The sequence below is a fragment of the Bombina bombina genome, chromosome 5, assembly GCF_027579735.1.
Source record: "Bombina bombina isolate aBomBom1 chromosome 5, aBomBom1.pri, whole genome shotgun sequence".
Taxonomy (NCBI): Eukaryota; Metazoa; Chordata; class Amphibia; order Anura; family Bombinatoridae; genus Bombina; species Bombina bombina.
The window spans coordinates 381,909,661-381,922,446 of record NC_069503.1 but is presented as its reverse complement, the minus strand read 5'-3'; the positions used below and the strand labels follow the sequence as shown (position 1 = coordinate 381,922,446).

The window sequence follows — 12,786 nt, the reverse complement described above, 5'->3', positions numbered from 1 at the left end:
CAGTAATTGCAAGTGATTATAATTACTGATTATACTGATTATGAGTGATTTGTTTTTGAAATGATGATATCTTTAAGGTGTCTTTTACTTTGGTATTTAGCTGAATTTTTATTCTTGGGAAATGGGGATGAATTGGCACAGTAGACTTCTATTTCTGAGATTTGATATTCAAATGCTTCCCTTCATTCAGTGTTTTAATATGGATATGTTCACAATATCACAGTTGGTTATCCAGGTGGGATATAGCATTTTTGATATTCTAAATCTGTAACTTATTAGCACTAATGTATTAAATAATTTCTTCTTCTCTATTGTATCTTAATCCATTAAATGCATAGAGGTTGCAGCTAAATAAAGAATAATCACAATGATACCATTATTATATGACCGGCAACTGCATTGTCAGTGCAGGCACAAATTCCCAAATCCGACATTTCTAAATCCAGAATTATTCCAAAATCCAAATTGTTTTCATTAATATTTTTTTTTAAATAAGAATATTAACCCCTTAATGACCACAATGTACCCTGTATGTCACTGGTCGTTAAGGGTTTTTTAAGGACATAAAAGCACAAGTCTAGCAAGAAGACGCTATTAATACCCTCCCTCCAGCAGGCTTTGTGGAATAGAGCAGTCTCAACGCTGGTGGCAAGACCGTGCTATAAAACAATCAAGTCCCAAAAAAAGGCCAGTGACATACAGGGTACGTCGCTGGTCCTTATAGGGTTAAAAATTCCCATTTTCCCTGCCAGTATATCATAATCTCCTCCACCTGCATCTTTGGTTTGCTTTTTGTTTTCTAAAATGCAAATACTAGTCTATGTTTATTTAAAACCACAACTATTACCTTTCTGATTACAGTCTACTGTACTATCTTTCTGACGATACTGTATATACAAAAGTATTAGAAATGATGTAAAACTACCTTTAGGTTGCATGTATAAGCTGTATTGTGACATATAAATATTGTATAAATGACATAAGATATTGTTGCCTACACTTGGTCACATGCCTTTTTCATACTGTCCCATTTTACAGATATAAATATAAAACTATTCTGAAATTTAAACATTTTCTTGTCCCAAGTAGTTTGGTCAAAGGGTTTTGTACCTGTACTTTGTATTATATTAAAAATATTTATTATCTCAAAATATATAAATAATTGCTACTGTTTTGGAGAAGTGTCACAATACTTTATACTGTACATTTTAGTTATACTCTTTTATGGCACACATAATATGCTATGTTTTGTTACTGGGGATGGGCACTTATTGTAGATCTTAAAGGGACACTGAACCCAAATTTTTTCTTTCGTTATTCAGATAGAGCATGACATTTTAAGCAACTTTCTAATTTACTCCTATTATCACATTTTCTTCATTCTCTTGGTATCTTTATTTGAAATGCAAGAATGTAAGTTTAGATGCCGGACCATTTTTGGTGAACAACCTGGCTTGTTCTTGCTGATTGGTGGATAAATTCATCCACCAATAAAAAAGTGCTGTCCGGAGGTCTGAACCAAAAAAGAAAGCTTATATGCCTTCTTTTTTAAATAAAGATAGCAATAGAACAAAGAAAAATTGATAATAGGAGTCAATTAGAAAGTTGCTTAAAATTGCATGCTCTTTCTGACTCCCAAAAGAAGAAATTTGGGTTCAGTGTCCCTTTAAGTTTATTTTATTTTTACATTTTTGCTTATGTAAATTCATCAGTATTAAAATTTACAGGGCCACATTAGTCGAAAAATTATTATTTTAAGGATAGGTGCCCTGTACTACTATGTGTTTAGCCCCCACAAATGACACTGATCAGATCATCAGCGCTAGTTGAACCTAAAGTCAATAATACAGATGTATTGTGTATTTATTATACTAATTGGATGTCTGTTTTCTAGGATAGTACATGATGAAGGATAAACATGTCCCAGAACTATTATATTATTGAACATAGCTAAAGAGGGTTGTGTGTTAAATCAGGCCTTGACAATCCTGGAAACCAAGGGACCCTTTGCTATTACATGGCTTCTTTGATTTGTGTCTTGTATTTTTCAGTTTTATTCTTGTACATAGATCCCTATATTAAATAATTCTATGGCTCTAAAAAAAGTGTCCAGTTTAATTCTATTATGGAAATGACTTTGTACTCCTGGTATTCTTTGTTGAACAGCATGCCTAGGTAGGTAGCTTGCACTTGCCTGGAACACTGCATGGGAGCAAACACTGCTGTCATCTAATGCTCTTGCAAATGTATAACTTTGTTAAAACTATTTTTGCATCTGCAATATAGTGCTCCAGACTGTGTGCTACCTACCTGCTTTTCAACAGCAGGTCATTTACTCCTATCATCAATTTTTCTTCTTTCTCTTGCTATCGTTATTTGAATCTAAGCTTAGGAGCCGGACCATTTTTGGTTTAGCACCTGGGTAGCGCTTGCTAATTGGTGGCTACATTAAGACACCAATCAGAAAGTGCTACCCATGATCTGAACCAAAAATGGGCCGGCTCATATGCTTTACATTCCTGCTTTTTCAAATAAAGATACCAAGAGAATAAAGAACAATTGGTAATAGGAGTACATTAGAAAATTGCTTAAAATTCCCTGCGCTGTCCGAATCATTTTGACTAGATTATTCTTGTAATACTATTTATTCCTATGTAATTTACCTACAATTTTTTTTTTTATAAAATATGATTTTTGTGAACAATTTTGTTACGATTTTTGATGCACCTTAACAATGCAATCTTTCCCTGCTTATTTTTGTATAAATGGTTAAAAACTTTGTTTTGTAAGATATTTCAAATACGATTTTTATTGTGCACTTTGTAATGTATGCATCTCCTTTCTGTATGAACAGGCAGTATACGCCCCTTAGGGAGACACCTTGTTTTTAGGGTATAAAAGGGACTTTATAGAATTTCACCAGGGAAATAGGACTGGAGACCATTCTTATAAAATCTCACCAGCCCAGAGGCTTTTTAGAATCAGTTCTTAGTATCATAGGGGTGTCAGTCGCCCCCCTTCCCTCTCATCTTGATACTCTATATGACATCTGTTTAACTTGTATGTGACATTCTAACATAATCTCTAGATACCTTAAGAAATATGGAATTGCAAAGGTTAACCTTTTACAGGGTCTTAACCAATACTGATTAAAAATACCCATATCTCACTCTGTAACTACAGCACTTTATAAAACTGTTATATCAATGTAAGCCTAATATTGTGGTGACAGCATTAATGGGAAATATTCACCGATAACTGGAGCGAGAATCTATATGAGAATGCTGAGGAGAAATTAAATTAAATACAAACATATTGCTATAATGGTTAATTATAAGACAAAGCCAACTAGGCCATTGGAGCAAACGTTGTCACTGCACAATAGTACGGCCTCTCTGATGCCCCCTTGCTTACGTCCCAGAAACTACAAACTACTGGACTGTTCACACAGGAATCTAGCTACCCCATCAACCCCCAGATAGCTCTTTCTCTTTCAACCTGCATAGCCAGCACCCCAAAGCAACATTCACAGTATTAAGTGAATAGACTAGATAAAGAGGGAGTCAGATTTGCTCATGCTCAGAACTGTCAGAAAGAAACTTAAAATGACAGTCTAGTCAGAATAAATCTTTCATGATTCAGATAGGGCATGCAATTTTAAACAACTTTCCAACTTACTTTTATCATCAAATTTGCTTTGTTCCCTTGGTTTTCTTTTTTAAAAGCTTAAAGGGACACTGAACCCAATTTTTTTCTTTTGTGATTCAGATAGAGCAGGCAATTTTAAGCAACTTTCTAATTTACTCCTATTATCATTTTTTTCTTTATTCTCTTGCTATCTATATTTGCATCTAAGTTATTTTTTGGTTCAAAACACTGGACTGCACTTGTTTATTGGTCGGTTAAATGAATCCACCAATCAGCAAGAACAACCCAGCAAGAACAACCCAATGAAGATATCAAGAGAATTAAGAAAATGTGATAATAGGAGTAAATTAGAAAGTTGCTTAAAATTGCATGCTCTATCTGAATCACGAAAGAAAAAAATTGCGTTCAGTGTCCCTTTAACCTAGTCAGGCTCAAACTGATTTCTAAACAGTTGAAAAACCGCCTCTTATCTAAGAGCATTTTGAACGTTTTTCACAGTTAGACAGTGCTAGTTAATGTGTGTTATATAGATAGCATTGTGCTCACTCCCGTGAAGTTATTTATGAGTCTGCCTTGATTGACCTAACTGCATATCTGTCAAAAGCACTGAGATAAGGGGGCAGTCTGCAGAGGCTTAGATACAAGGTTATCACAGAGGTAATACATGTATTAATATAACTGTTGGTTATGCAAAACTGGGGAATGGGTAATAAAGGGATTATCTATCTTTTTAAATGATACATTTTTTTCAAGTAGACTGTCCTTTAAGTTTAAAAAATGTCTCCACTCTAATCACACTGAGGGCCCCTGCTACTGTGAGGGCTACAGTGAGAAAAGTGCTAATTTGCAAGAAAACAAGTAAGTTGTTTGCTGTTTCTTTTAATGTTTACTTTTTTACTAAAAGAGCACTGTTTAATATCCCTTTTAATGTTTGATTGAGAGTGGATAATCCTGCACTTTTCAATATTAAAATAAACTTTTAATTTAATTTGTATGTTCAGGATTCAACAATTTTATATAATTTAGTAAAATAGACTATATCAAATGTTACTTCCTAGCAATAACAGATTCTTTTAAATTTGTTCCCAGTGTACAAAATTCAAGAGTAAACTTTTATTTTGCCAGTTAGTAGTTTAGTTTTCTTATAAATTATCCTTATACAAAATACATGATGCAAATATTATTTTCTGCTTTCTGCATCAATTTGCTGACGTGATATTATTGATGAGTTTAAATTACATTGTATTCATACTTTATTACTTATTGATTTCAAAAGCTTTATTATTTAATAAAATTAGGTCATGACTTTAGTCTTCTAAATAGTTTTGAAAGGTTTTTCAAATAGTGCAGAATGTATTATGGTCTGAGGCAAATGTAATAGACTACTGAATGTTTAGTACACAGGTCCGTGGGATTGGAGCTTTCTGGGGAGTCGGAACCTTCAAAAACTCTCCTGCATGGAGAGAAAGCATGCATTTTTTTTTTAACATTATCTTGTAATTTGAGTGTTTTTTTCTTCACATCCAGATCAAAAACTCACTGGTATGGAGAGAAATCACACAAAATGTTTTAGGGCTTTTTATTTTTCATTAAATTGAAATGTATGGATCTTTCTTTCACACCCAGAACCTGCATAGCAAGATAAACAGCTCTCAAGCTAAAATTTGCCTTTCTAAAATGAATTGAGGGACCTCACAGTACTGCCAACACTTCTTAAATAATCTCTTCAATGTGGAGAGTTTTAGATGATTGGGCCCTTAGTGAGATAAACATACCTCAAGATAAAATTTGCAGTAGTCAAAATACTTTTTTAGATAATCTCGCCAGACCCAAGAGGTTTAGGTAATTGTTCCCTGGGTGATAAGGAAAATTACCATTTTAAAAACAAAACAAAACTGTATTACATACCAGATGGCCCTTTTTTAGACCTGGTAAAGAAATATAAATGCAATTAACCTCTTCAAAATGTGCAACTCCTCTCTTGGAGGGTAGAGTACATTCTGCATACTGAAAGGGACATGAAACCCAAAGACTTTATTCCATGATGCAGATAGAGCATACTACTTTAAACAATTTTCCAATCTACTTCTGTTATCAAAATGTTTTCATTCCCTAGGTCTCCTTTGTTGAAGGACCAGCACTGCACTACTGGAAGCCAGCTGAGCACACCGGGAAAGCCAAAGATAAGAGGCATTTATGTGCAGCCACCAATAAGCAGCTATCTCCCATTAGTGCATTGCTGCTCCAAAAAATAAATAGGTATGCTTCTCAACATAGGATACCAAGAAACAAAGCAAATTGGATAATAGAAATAAATTGTAAAGTCGCTTAAAGTGATGGTAAATCCTAGCATTTCAAAACGCCCATGGCACTGCTAATTTTTTCAATGAGGTGACGTTTCCACCTCTTGGCCAATAGCCGTGCGGGCAGATAGGCATTATGCTGTAGGCATGCACAGCTATAGGCTAAGAGGTGGAAATGTCACCTCATTGAAAAAATGTGCAGTGCCGTGGGCTGCCAGAGCCACTAGGCTTAGCGGTGAAACCACAGCAAAATAAAGGGACCTTTTCATCTGTTTCTTTTAAATTGGTGAATGAAGATGGCCTTAATTTTTAGTGATGGTAATGCCTACCATTTTTGAAACGCTAGAATTTACGATCACTTTAAAATTGCATTCTCTATCTGAATAAAGAGTTTTTTTGACTTTACAGTTCCTCAAAGTATGCAGAAGTTCGCTTAACCCTCCAACATATTACACAGTGTTTGCTTGAGTCAATGCAACAGTTAATTTATATCTGGCGTGTGATGAACCACAGACAACTAAACCAGGTAAGCAGGCCCAAGTTAGTTTTTAAGGAGTTTTGAATACATATATATATTTAAGAAACGTGTTTCACTTTCAGGAAGTCTCTGGTAGGGGTGTATGAGAAGGTTTGCATCTCTGTGCGTATGGGTCCAGATGTTTATACAGCATTGACACTCACAGAACTGTTGCTTACAATACTTAATTTTATTCCAGTACAAAAAACTCAAAGTGGTCACTGTTTTGGTGCCCATTTGGAGCCTTTATCAAGACCACCAATTTCCCTCAGATCCACAAATATTGTGCAGTGTACACCAAACTCAACATCTTTTTAAAGCTTAACATGCCGGTTCTATTGAATCACAACCATTTGGCATGTCTACTTACTTAATCAGTCCTACTTAAACCTTTATATTATTCCAGTGTACCACCAAAGTTACTTCTAATTTAGATCAGAGACCCCTCTTCTATTTCCCAGAATACCATACCTGATCTAAACTATATTTGTTGCCAATTATGGGGTCCACCATCAGCATGGGTCTAGACAGGTACCTGGCCAATTAGCAAATACACAAATTATCCAAGGTAAATTAACTTGGTAACTATTTGTGGGACTTCACACACTCAACTATTGTGATTGTAAATTGTCAGTACCTGTTTCAGACCACCATAAGTCCAAAGTTATGTGTTTCATCACACATTAATAATATAAGTAATCTTGTACTGTATTTTATCTATGTGGTGCCAGCATCCCCAAGTTATGAATCCAAAGGACATCTAATTTTAATAAAGCATGCTCCCATTTACCTCCCCTCTTGAGAGTGGGAAAAGGATGAATCAACATCTAAACATTGATTTTGTGTGCAAACACCAAGAAATGTATGTATTAAAGATGCTTTAAAGACAAAACAGATTTTGTTACAAATTTAAACTTAAATTTAAAGGGACAGTCTTGTCTAGTCCAAAGCAAACTTTCATTATTCAGATAAGGCAAGTAGAGGCTAAGATACAAGATAATAAAAAGTGTATTAAAAGTGTATTAATATAACTGTGTTGCTTATGCAAATCTAGGGAATGGGTAATAAAGGGATTATCTATCTTTTAATTCTGGTGTAGACTGTCCCTTTAGTAAAGCATGGCGATGTTGAAATGAAAGTCCACAATTATATAATATGTTCTCACAAGTGCATATTGTGGAAATAGGTTTTGATGATTAGTGGCCATGACCTGCTTAGGTATTTGTAGCGGGAATTTTTTTAGGGTACATGATAAGCTTTCTTTTGACTTATGCCTTGCCAACCTTGGATCTATACTAAGAGGAAAGCATAGTCTTATTTTTTTTATTTCTCTGCAAGTTTATTACATGTAACTATATCTGACAAATGTTGGGCAATCTGGGCAAAGTTTGTATCTTCCAGGAGTAAACCGGTTTGCGCATTCCTGGGTTGGTTTTTAACTATATATATATATATATATATATATATATATATATATATATATATATATATATATATATATATATATATATATATATATATATATATATATATGTGTGTGTAGAGAAAATAACTAATTGTGTAAACTATTTACAAATCTAGACAAGTCAGAAGACTTGATTTCCCACAGAAACTCTCTGATTACATGAAGCCTGCCTTAAAAAGCAGTCTAAAAGTAAAAAAGTGAGTCATTGTGAACCTCATTTGCATATCTCACCCAGAATCCTTTGCTGCATTTGAAACAATGTAAACGGAGAGTTTCTGTGGGAAAAGCAAGTCTTCTGAGTTGTCTAGATTTGTAAATAGTTTACACAATTAGTTATTTTCTCTACATTTTGTATTTAGTGGAGGATTTTAAACTCACTTTTCGACCTCCCCATAATTTTAATTGTTGTGTGTGTGTGTTTGTGTGTATATATATATATATATATATGTATGTATGTATGTATGTATGTATAAATATACAGTGTTCTCCCCAGGACCTTTTTAGTGGGTGCATCACCTGGCTGATGTTACTGACCACATTGCAAAAAAATTTGCTAATATTAAAAATTGCACAAATTTTTACTAAATACATTTTGTTAAATTATGCAATTAATTTGTGCTTTGGATAGCAGAATATGATATAATATTAAAAAATATTACATCTCCCGACCCGGCTACTTCATAATGCCACCCGCCTGGCAAAATTTTCTGCAGAGAACACTGATATATATTTGTAATATAATTTTCTCCTAGTTTTGTTTACCTGTCTATTTATTGTACCCTCTAGAGATGTGCATTCGGGCTTTAGACTAATGCAAATTCATCAGAAATTTTATAATTTGTCGAGCCATCTAATACATTCGACAAAGAACGAATGATTGTTTGCCAAAATTGATTTGTTCATTTGCGCCGTTTCGCGCCAAGAAAGGTGCAGGAAGCGGGAAATGAGTTATATTGTTTGGTCAATCACCTCCTTTGTTTGTAATTATGCGCTGAACTAATATCACCTATAATACAAGTGAATATAATTAAGGTAACCCTCTTTCCCTAAATAAAATACTGTGAACAAAAGGATTCTAAACACCTGATAAACAGGTGTTGAGAAAAGAATGCACTTGCGCTTCACACTAAAGCTAAATATATGTGTAGTAGCTGAAAAAAATATAATGAAAATTCCCTATATAGGCTAATAAAGGTTACATATATATATATATATATATATATATATATGTTGGTTAAGTATGTAAAAAAGTTAATTGCTGATATTATATATAGAGGTTTTAATTGCTTAAACAATGTCAAAAACAATGTTTGAAATAAATCAGATCACATGTACATATGAATCGCATAAAAGCACATCAAAAGAAAATATAATAATAAAAGGTTAAAAGTCCCTGAAAAGTCTGTTAAAGTGCAATAGGCATTAGGTTTTGTTAATGCAATAAGCGTCAAGTTGAAGTAGATGCTTTGCTGTTGTCAGATACTGCAGAAAATATGGACAACAGAAAGAAATCCTTTTAGGCAAATATTAAAAGTTCGTAAAAAATGGTGCACTTAATTACTTACACCGAATGAAATAACTTCATGTCACAGCAAGGATAAGGAATCCAGATATCTACTTCCACTTTGAGCCGTCTTAGCTTCTCCAAGGACTCAGACGCAACTGTGTTGTTTCTTCGCAAGCCGTTTCCAGCGTTTCCAACAAACTTTTTATATTTGCCTAAAAGGATTTATTTCTGTTGTCCATATTTTCTGCAGTGTCTGACAACAGCAAATCATCTACTTCAACTTGAAGCTTATTGCATTAACAAAACCTAATGCCTATTGCACTTGAACGGACTTTTCATGGACTTTTATTATTATATTTTCTTTTGATGTGCTTTTATGTGATTTTATGTGATTCATATGTACATGTGATCTGATTTATTTCAAACATTGTTTTTGACATTGTTTTAGCAATTAAAACCTCTATATATAATATCAGCATTTAACTTTTTTACATACTTAAAGGGACATGAAACCCCAAATTTTTCTTTCATGATTCAGATAGAGAATACAATTTTAAACAACTTTACAATTTACTTCTATTATTTAATTTGCTTCCTTCACTTGCTTTCCTTTGCTGAAAGGTTTATCTAGGCAAGCTCAGGGGCAGCAGAGAACATAGGTTCTAGCTGTTGATTGGTGGCTGCATATATATATTGATTGTGATTGGCTCACCCATGTGTTCAGCTAGAAACCATTAGTCCATTGCTGCTCCTTCATCAAATGATACCAAGAGAATGAAACATATTAGATAATAGAAGTAAATTAGAAAGTTGTTTAAAATTGTATTCTCTATCTGAATCTTGAAAGAATTTTTTGGGTTTCATGTCCCTTTAACCCCTTAATGACCACAGCACTTTTCCATTTTCTGTCCGTTTGGGACCAAGGCTATTTTTACATTTTTGCAGTGTTTGTGTTTAGCTGTAATTTTCCTCTTACTCATTTACTGTACCTACACATATTATATACCATTTTTCTCGCCATTAAATGGACTTTCAAAATCTACCATTATTTCTCTTGTTAAGTGTATCCAGTCCACGGATCATCCATTACTTATGGAATATATTCTCCTTCCCAACAGGAAGCTGCAAGAGTCCACCCACAGCAAAGCTGCTATATAGCTCCTCCCCTAACTGCCATATTCAGTCATTCTCTTGCAAGCCTCAACATAGATAGGAGGTCGTGAGAGTCTGTGGTGCTTTCTACTTAGTTTATTCTTCAATCAAAAGTTTGTTATTTTTAAATGGCACCGGAGTGTGCTGTTTATCTCAGGCAGTATTTGGAAGAAGAATCTACCTGCGTTTTTCTATGATCTTAGCAGACGTAACTAAGATCCATTTGCTGTTCTCACACATTCTGAGGAGTGAGGTACTTCAGAGGGGGAATGGCGTGCAGGTTTTCCTGCAGATAAGGTATGTGCAGTAAAATATTTTTCTAGGAATGGAATTGACTAAGAAAATACTGCTGATACCGAAGTAATGTAAGTAAAGCCTTAAATGCAGCGATAGCGACTGGTATCAGGCTTATTAATAGAGATACATACTCTTATAAAAATGTGTTTTAAAACGTTTGCTGGCATGTTTAATCGTTTTTTAACGTACATTGGTGATAACACTGTAATGTTGGTATAGCCTTAAATGCAGTAAAAGCGACTGGTATCAGGCTTATTAATAGAGATACATACTCTTGTAAAAATGTGTTTTAAAACGTTTGCTGGCATGTTTAATCGTTTTTTAACATATGTTTGGTGATAAAACTTATTGGGGCCTAAGTTTTTTCCACATGGCTGGCTTAAATTTTGCATAGAAACAGTTAACTGAAGCTTTCCACTGTTGGCTGTGGCAGTTTGTTGTGTCTGTTTTTAAAAACGTCTGTCGTTTTTTTGATCTGTTTTTTGCATTAAGGGGTTAATCATCCATTTGCAAGTGGGTGCAATGCTCTGTTACCTTATTACATGTACTGTAAAATTTTGTGTGTTTTACTGCCTTTTTTTCACTGTTTTTCAAATTTTGACAAAATTTGTTTCTCTTAAAGGCACAGTAACGTTTTATATATTTGCTTGTTAACTTGATTTAAAGTGTTTTCCAAGCTTACTAGTCTCATTATTAGTCTGTTCTAACATAGAGGAAGCTCTGTGTTCATTATGTTTTAAAGCCATGGTGGAACCCCATCTTAGAATGTGTACCAGATGTACTGATTTCATGTTAAACAATAAAGATCATTTTTTGTCTTTAAAAACATTATCACCAGAGGATTCTGTCGTGGGGGTAGTTATGCCGACTAACTCTCCCCACGTGTCAGACCTTTTGACTCCCGCTTTAGGGACTCACGCTCAAATGGCGCCAAGTACATCAAGGGCACCCATAGCGTTTCTTTTACCAGGGGATTCTGTCGAGGGGAAAGTTATGCCGACTAACTCTCCCCACGTGTCAGACCCTTCGACTCCCGCTTCAGGGACTCACGCTCAAATGGCGCCAAGTACATCAAGGGCGCCCATAGCGTTTATTTTACAAGACATGGCAAAGGTGGTGAATAATATTCTGGCAGCAGTATTAGTCAGACTACCTGAAATTAAAGGAAAGCAGTTAGCTCTGGGGGTAGATACAGAGCATACAGACGCTTTAAGAACCATGTATGATACTACCTCACAATATGCTTAGTCTGTGGGTGATTTTTTTTTTTTTTTTGACTCAGGGAAGATGATTTCACCTGATTCTGATATTTCTACATTTAAAATTTATGCTTGAGAACCTCCACTTGTTGCTCAGGGAGGCTTTGGCTGCTCTGAATGAATGTGTACAATCGCAGGGCCAGAGAAATTGTGTAGACTGGATAAATAATATGCAGTGCCGGTGTGTACTGATGTTTTTCCAATACCTAAAGAGGTTTACTAAATTTTTTTTAATAAGGAATGGGATAGACCAGGTGTGCCGTTCTCTTCCCCTCCTATTTTTTAGAAGAATGTTTTCTAATAGTTACCACCACACGGGACTTCTGGCAGACAGTTCCTAAGGTGGAGTGAAGAGTTTCTACTCTAGCTAAGCGTACCACTACCTCTGACGAGGACAGTTGTGCTTTTTAGATCCAATGGATAAAAAATGTTTATTCAACAGGGTTTTATCCTGCAGCCCCTTGCATACATTGCTTCTGTCACTGCTGCTGCAGCGTTCTGGGTTGAGTCTCTTGATGAGGCTTTACAGTTAAGCGACTCCATTGGATGAATATATTTGACAAGCTTATGCTAGCCAATTCCTTTGTTTTCTGATGCCTTGTTCATTTGACTAGACTAACGGCTAAGAATTCTGTTTT

General features: G+C 34.8%; 1 protein-coding gene across 1 annotated transcript in view; it reads left to right on the top strand.

Moving 5' to 3' along the window:
- The first annotated feature begins 6,370 nt into the window (after positions 1-6,370).
- TBC1D5 (TBC1 domain family member 5) overlaps positions 6,371-12,786 on the top strand; it is a 1,730,009-nt gene continuing 1,723,593 nt past the window's right edge. Inside the window, exon 1 of the mRNA XM_053714215.1 lies at positions 6,371-6,477. The gene's annotated coding sequence lies outside the window, so the exon portion shown is untranslated. The remainder of the gene's footprint in view (positions 6,478-12,786) is intronic.